The sequence below is a fragment of the Nannobrachium achirus genome (assembly GCF_963921795.1).
Source record: "Nannobrachium achirus genome assembly, chromosome: 2".
Lineage (NCBI taxonomy): Eukaryota > Metazoa > Chordata > Actinopteri > Myctophiformes > Myctophidae > Nannobrachium > Nannobrachium achirus.
The window spans coordinates 37,827,950-37,835,449 of NC_137811.1; the positions used below are offsets into that span (position 1 = coordinate 37,827,950).

Sequence of the window (7,500 nt, forward strand, 5' to 3'; positions counted from 1 at the left end):
AGCAGCAAGGCGGCACGCCACACACGCGAACACGCGCGCACGCACGCACACACACAGTGTGAGGCAGTGGGGGGGGTCTGCCCCTCCTCAACTAAAGAGGAAGGCAGCAGGTGGGAAAGATGCACGTCTTGGCGACAGTCCTGACTCTGAACTTCGAACTCCTGACCTCTGCGTGGAAGCCATGCACGTGAGCCAGGGGCAGCCCCAGGAAGAGGCTTACTGAACTGAATGAAGGCCACCGTGGTTGTGGATAAAAGCCTTAATATACGTGTCATAAAATGGCAGATCTACAAGCTCTATTCCTAAACAGATCAACGGCTTAAATTCAGATAATGTATTTACGATGATGTATTTACATCATTATACATTATCTGAATTTTATCTAAGAAGCACTTTCTCTGTTATTGATACGATAACAGTATCAGAAATAGACAAATTAAGAAGTATATGTGTGTGTGTTTGTGTGTAGATGTGCCGTTTCAACTCTTCAGTGTTTGCTGATATTTTCCTGCAAATGTCCAGCAAATGCATTTTCTCCACAGGTTTCTTTCCTTGTTCTGCCTTTCAAATTTTTATGGAGAATGGAGCATATGTTTGCAGAAACTCACAAATGGCAAGAAACCACTCCATTCCCATTGAAAAGCAGAATCCACCTTCATAGGTAGATTTAATCTTCAAAGTCAGAAAAGGTCATATTATGGTCTATGTTCTGCAAATGCCCTGAAAATCTACTGTCTTGCCAAAGGCAGGACGTGTGAATTTTTGAAATGGCACATCTGTATACTACAGTAGTAGGCCTATATAGTATAGTATAATATATACTGATTAATGAGGTCTTCACACTATCCAGTCAGCTATCCTCATGCCCCACATTCACGCGGTTCATTGAGCTACTGTACAAACAGTAATGTGAATGGAGGTTGTGATTTTTGGATTGCTCCTAATAAGTGATCCTGATACGGTATCTCAACAATTACGACTGAATCAAACCAGTGGTGTGTTCTACCGTGTTACGCTATACAGTATATGTAGTGTGACCTGCCGACATTTTTCGTGGTCAAGCACAGCCCTCTACAAACAATTTCATCCATTGAAAACGCTGTAGCGCACCTCCACGACCAGTAGTTGGATTATCTAGAACACACCACTGAATCAAACAATGTCACCTGCTTAGACGCTCAAGATAAAGAGCCTTTACCCCTGATTTATACTTGTTTGCGCGTCATGTCGCACACCAAAAATAGCAGATCTACAAGCCATGTAGAGCGCAGCGCCATGCATTATGAGCTATAATAGATCTGCTGTTTTTGTTGCGCGACACTGGGGTACAACTAAAAGTGTAAAATGTGGCGTTGGAATAGATGTAAAAACCACAGGAATTCTGCCTTTTAAAACTCTGTGATAATTAAACTGCTCTCCTCCAGCCTGGCATATATTTTATTTACGGTAGATCTGGGGTAAGGCAACAAACAAGACGCTGCCAGGGTGCCTTCTCCTCTTTCTCCCTCTCTCTCGCCGCCATCTTTGACACAGATGTTCTAATAAACGTTCCTCATTAATCAGCCCTCTCCCTCAATACATCACTCCACCTCTCACAGGGGCCCCTGTGTGTGTGTGTGTGTGTGTGTGTGTGTGTGTGTGTGTGTGTGTGTGTGTGTGTGTGCGTGTGTGTGTGTGCGTGTGTGTGTGTGTGTGTGTGTGTGTGTGTAGGATTTACTGTGTGTGTGTGTGTGTGTGTGTGTGTGTGTGTGTGTGTGTGTGTGTGTGTGTGTGTGTGTGTGCATGTGCGTGTGTGTGTGTGTGTGTGTGTGTGTGTGTGTGTGTGTGTGTGTGTGTGTGTGTGTGTGTGTGTGTGTGTGTGAGTGCATGCATGCGTGCGTGCATGCATGCACTGTATGAGTGTGTATGAGAGCAATGACACAAACAACACACAGGCTCTTTTTTTCCCATCTCTCTGTCCATGTTTCTCTATGTATCTCTGTCTGTCTCTCTCTCACACACACACACACACACACACACACACAAACGCACACACACGCACAAACACACAGACAAACACACAAACTCAGGCAGATAACCAGAGTCTCTGCTGCCTCCGTCATGCCCAAGGCAAGTCTGTGCCAGTTCTGGTCAACAGGTAGTGTGTGTGTGTGTGTGTGTGTGTGTGTGTGTGTGTGTGTGTGTGTGTGTGTGTGTGTGTGTGTGTGTGTGTGTGTGTGTGGGGAGCCTTTAAGTGATAGCCATCTGCAGCATATAGGGAGCTTATCAGTAAGACCAGGAAGTGGCACTGGACCGTTATCAGGCCCAAACATCTACTGCACACCCTGTCATGGGAGAGAGAGGAAGAGACAAGGACAGAGAGAGGGAGAGAGAGTACTAGGGACACACTAGGCAGGCACCCAGCCACCATGCAGCGTTACAGTCACACACACACACACACACATACACACTCCTACACACGCACGCACACACGCATGTGCAGATACACAAGTACACGTTCTCGAATGGGCCCACGCACACGCGTGTTTGCGTGCATGTGGACGGGCACACACACACAGCCTCTCCCCTTCCAACTTTGCCTGATGGCTTGAATCAGCTGGGGAGGAAATGTAACCCATTTCTACACTGTGCCTCTTTACTCGTCAAGATGCAACACAGCTCAATTATGGCCCGTCTCCACCACCTCCAATGGTTGCCCCCCCCCCCCCCCCCCATCATCACCAACATGCACTCGTACACACGCATGCACGGCACGCACATATCGCCGTTGTCTGGTGGAAACCTTGTGGAAACCTTGTATGTCCAAAACCGTTCGCGAGGCGTTGTGTGCTTGTATATCTGCTATTTTCACTAGTTTTGTCCGACAGTCTTGTGTGATGAAGCCGGGCTTTACTTTAACAAATAACATACACATCTGAAACTTGTAGATACGAGGTTTCTGCCCGACAGTGACGATATACACACGCACACATGCACACACACATGCACACGCACGCGCACACAGCCTCTCCTGCCTCTGCTTGTGGCAGGCGTATAGTGGCGAAGGCCTTGCAAAAGATGGCATTTTGATGGCTATTTGCTGCTACGCAACACAGCAGCTGTTCCATCAAGGGCTGCCCAGTGGGAGACGAGGGTGGGGGCAGCCAGAAGAAATGGCTGTGTACGAAGGGCGGGTGGGGGGGTGGGGGGTGGGTCCTTTGTTGCCATAGTTCCCGTGGAAGAGGTGGAGGGGGGGGGGGGGGGGGGGGGCTAAGCTAGTGAGTATCCCAACAGACCTCCCATGTGAGGTCTGAAAAACTGACTGGTTGATTGAGGTAGAGTCAAAGTTTTAGTCAGTGTTGATTTTGTCGACTAAAAAAATGTTTGTCGACTGCGATTTTTTCACTGACGAAAAGGAGATAAAAACTAAATAAAAACTAAGCTGTGATGACTAAAACGAAGACTAAATATATTGACAATTTCGTCAACAAAATAAAAACTTTACTAAAACATTAGGGAGGGACTAGTAAGTAATTTTATGTTTGGTTGCTCTCAGATGTTGCATGCTGAAAATAGCTGCGACGCGTTGTGAGCTTGTAGATCGGCTATTTTCAGCACACAACCAATTGTAAAATCAGTCATTACGATGCCATCAAGGCCTGCCAAAATATATTTCAGTTGATAAAATCAACTGTAGATTTAGTCGCCTAAAATCTTATATTAGTCGACTAAAACTAAAACTTTTCAGGTGACTAAATTATGACTAAAACTAAATTACATTTTATTCAAAAGACTATGACTAAAACTAAATCAAAAACTTGCTGTCAAAAACAACACTGGTTTTAGTGTGATGGTGGTCTCTCCCCCAGGCTATTAGCTCAGTGTCTAAGCTTACTTCATAAGAGTAAATTATATTCCTCTGGGCCTGTGGGCTCTCTCCCTCTCTCTCTCTCTCGCTCGCTCTCTCCCTCCCTCCAAGTCTCCCTCTATGGCATCTTTCCCCCTCCTGCTCTCTCTCTCTCTCTCTTCGGGCCATTTGTAGGCCAAACACAAAAGCATGACTCCCCACAACAAAAGAATGAAACTAAATGTTTGACAAGGCCTGGGACAAAAGCAGTGTTTCAGAAAGCATCCCCCCCCTCCCCATGCCTCTCCCCCTCGCCTCCCTCTCTATTCTAAATCCTGTTCAGAGGTGGGCTAATTCTCTCTCTCTCTCTCTCTCTCTCTCTCTCTCTCTCTCTCTCTCTCTGTGGTTCTGTCGTCTGCTTAACCTTGCTCTTCCATAAAGGATTACGCTCCTGAATATTAAGGTGACACTAATCCTATAAAAAGGTGCCAATCATTTCCGGCCTTGTGGCACACCCCTTCATCCCCATTCATGTGTTTTCAGTGAACCCAACAGCCTCCAGGGGACAGAATGCCTCCTAGCTTCTCACCTGTGGCCAATTAAATACCCCTGGGGGGGGGCAGTGACATCACTGTCCACTAGGGGTGTAACGATACATTTAATAGCAATACGATACGCATCACGATACATGGTTGACGATACGATACATGGACGATATTGGTATATTCATTGCGATACGATTCTATGATTTAAACTATTTAGCAAAGAAATTTTCTGTGAAACGTGTCAACGTGGAAAATCTATTACTAGTATGACACCTGAGGGTGGAATGCGACCTCAGGGTGACATGCGACCTCGCCCTAAAGGGCGAGGTCGTGCCAATTCTTGACTATCTGGCCAACCACAGCGTTTCTCTGACGATTCTAGTTGTTATCATTCTGGGGGGAGTTTGTTCATGTTTTTGTGAGGGTATCAACCCTAGGAGACACGGGGAGAACATGCAAACTCCACACAGAAAGGCCCTATCGCCAACCCCACCTAGGGTGTGAGCGATAGGGCCTAAACATGGAGATGTGGAGAACACTATATATGGAGATAGTCCAGTCCATCATGTCATATGGGACTACCGTCATAGACAGTAGCCATTGTTAGGCCGGAGTCAATGTATAAATAAGTAAACACTGAGATTCTCTAGCAAATACATGGACATTATATTTCAACACAAATGGACACACCTGCACCTTGACATGAACACAGAGATTACACACATTTATCGATAGAACAAGAGTAGCTATATGGAATGGAATTAGTAAAAAAAAAAGGAATTAGACCCCTCTTTTTTATTTTCCCTCTTGCTAAATACAAAGCAAAATACTTAGTTTCCATACAATCGATTATTTGCAATGCAAAACGATTCGATACCGATTATCTGCATTGTAAAACGATACGATACAAAGCGGTACGATATTTTGCTTTTGCATAACGATATAGTAGGCTATATCATTGCTATTAAAATCGATTTTTCGATTCAGTTACTATATGACTATATCGTTACACCCCTACTGTCCACATAGTATGGTTTGCTGAAGTGATGCTTCACAGCAATGTGGGAACAATGACCTAATGTGGCTAATAGAAAAGGGAACCCAGTAAGCTTTTAACACAATTAGTGCCTCTTAATCTGAAGGTTGCTTGGTGCCTCGGTGCCACGCAGTTTCCTCCATAGGCCGCCGCTATTATTTTGAAGGGCTGGAAGGGGGTTGTTTTTGTTTTTTTGGATTATCACTTGACGGCAACGATTACGTCATCTAGTCACATGACAGTGTGGGACAAGAAGAGGAAGATGGCTGCGCCCTGCCTTGTGCCTTGTTTACATTTAGATCTGCTGCAAAATGTCTCAAAATGGCTATTTTGTTTAAATGAAGTTTCTTTATGGTCCTCTCCATTGACTTAACATTGAGGAGCTTCACTTCGCGTGCACGCCCAACGTGCGTTGTAAACAAATCGCCGACATTACCGATGCGGACATTAAGTAAGTAATAATATCTTTACTGTATATACAGTAAGATTCACAGTCCTCACCGTCAACGGCGCCATGGTATTAACCCTTTCAATGACGGTGAGGACTGTCAACGGCGGCAGAACAGTTAAAGGAACAAGCTGACACTCTATGAGCAGAACAGGCCACATCAAACCCTATCAAGAGACATTAAACAGAAGTCATTTGCCTGATAGGAGGCAGCTACAGATAGATATGGATCAACAGGGTATCTGTGGGGTACCAGCTAATAAGTCAGTGATACATCTATTTAGTTTTTCGTGGCTGGAAGGTAAATCTACAATCGCTACGTTTTATTTTCATTCTATTTCCTCTCAGGGAAAAGTAATTGTAGCGATGTCTGAATTACAATAAAGAAGGTGCAGCATCTAGTGCCTAATCGTGTGCTGCTGCTTCAAATAACTAGATTTTTGTCAAGTGGTAGGTGTCTCCACTCACACCACAATCTAGAATTATTCTCAGTGGAAGAGTAGCGATAGACCACCTCCATCAGCTTAAAATAGACTGGTTTCATTTGTACCATTTCGCATAGAAAATTACTTGACAGCCTTAATTTATCAAGGAATACCAAGGACCTCCAACGTAAACGTAAACAAGACCGTAAAGGGCTTATTTGGGGTGTTCGTTTTTGGCAGGGTGTTTAACTGTACTTGTACTACATTTTGTTTTGTTTTAACTACACTTGTACTGTTCTTCATTTTTGTCTAATAAAATATTCAATCAATCAAAATCTTAAATGAACTGCTAGTTGACTATGGTTCATATTACTTACTTGTGATCGATTTGAAAGCATCTGCTAAATGCTTTGTCAATTCTATTCAAAATAATACTAAATAAAATGGATAAAAACAACAACAACAACAACAAAGACCTCTTCAATGGTTACATCTGGCCATTTGAAAAGGTCATGGTAGAGTATCCCTCATCTGCAGGTTTCAGAAAATGACATTTTATCACTTTAAGATCTGTTTAAGGGCAGTTAAAATGAAATTTAAGACAGATATTGATTTTCAATAAATATGAAAGGGACTTGCAGTGGCCTGCATCGACTTCTGTCTGCATGCGTGCACGGAGAAAACACACTCCCAGGAACTCTGACTGTAATTAACACTTAGATGCTAAACTGAAGTGTACCATTCTTATAGGATGAATCAATTCTAAACTGAAGTGTATGTAACCATTCTTATAGGATGAATCAATTCAAGACATTTCCAGATTTTAACAGCCTGGCTACCAGTGGTGGGAAAAGTAGTCTAATGTTTTACTTAAGTAAAAGGACCAATACTGCCATGTAGAAATACACTGCCACAAGTAGAAGATCGGAATTCAAAATGTACTTGAGTAAAGGTACAAAAGTATTGGTTTCAAAATGTACTTAAAGTACCAAAAGTAGAAAGTGCTCATTATGCAGAATGTCCCATTTCATAAGTTTTACTATGAACAAAATGCATAAACATCTTTTGAAAATAGCAGATCTACAAGATCACCACATTGCGAGCTTGTAGATCTGCTGATTTTCAAATGGCTGAAATGTGTATAGGGCTGAAGTGATTGGTAATTATAATCAAAATCTACAGTAACTAGTAACTACATTTTTCATATCATTTTAGTGGAG

At 43.3% G+C, this 7,500-nt stretch overlaps 1 protein-coding gene across 1 annotated transcript in view; it reads right to left on the minus strand.

The window, feature by feature from the left end:
* satb1b (SATB homeobox 1b) overlaps positions 1-7,500 on the minus strand; it is a gene marked incomplete at its 3' end in the record, with an annotated part of 64,435 nt that overhangs the window by 49,544 nt on the left and 7,391 nt on the right. The window lies entirely within an intron of this gene.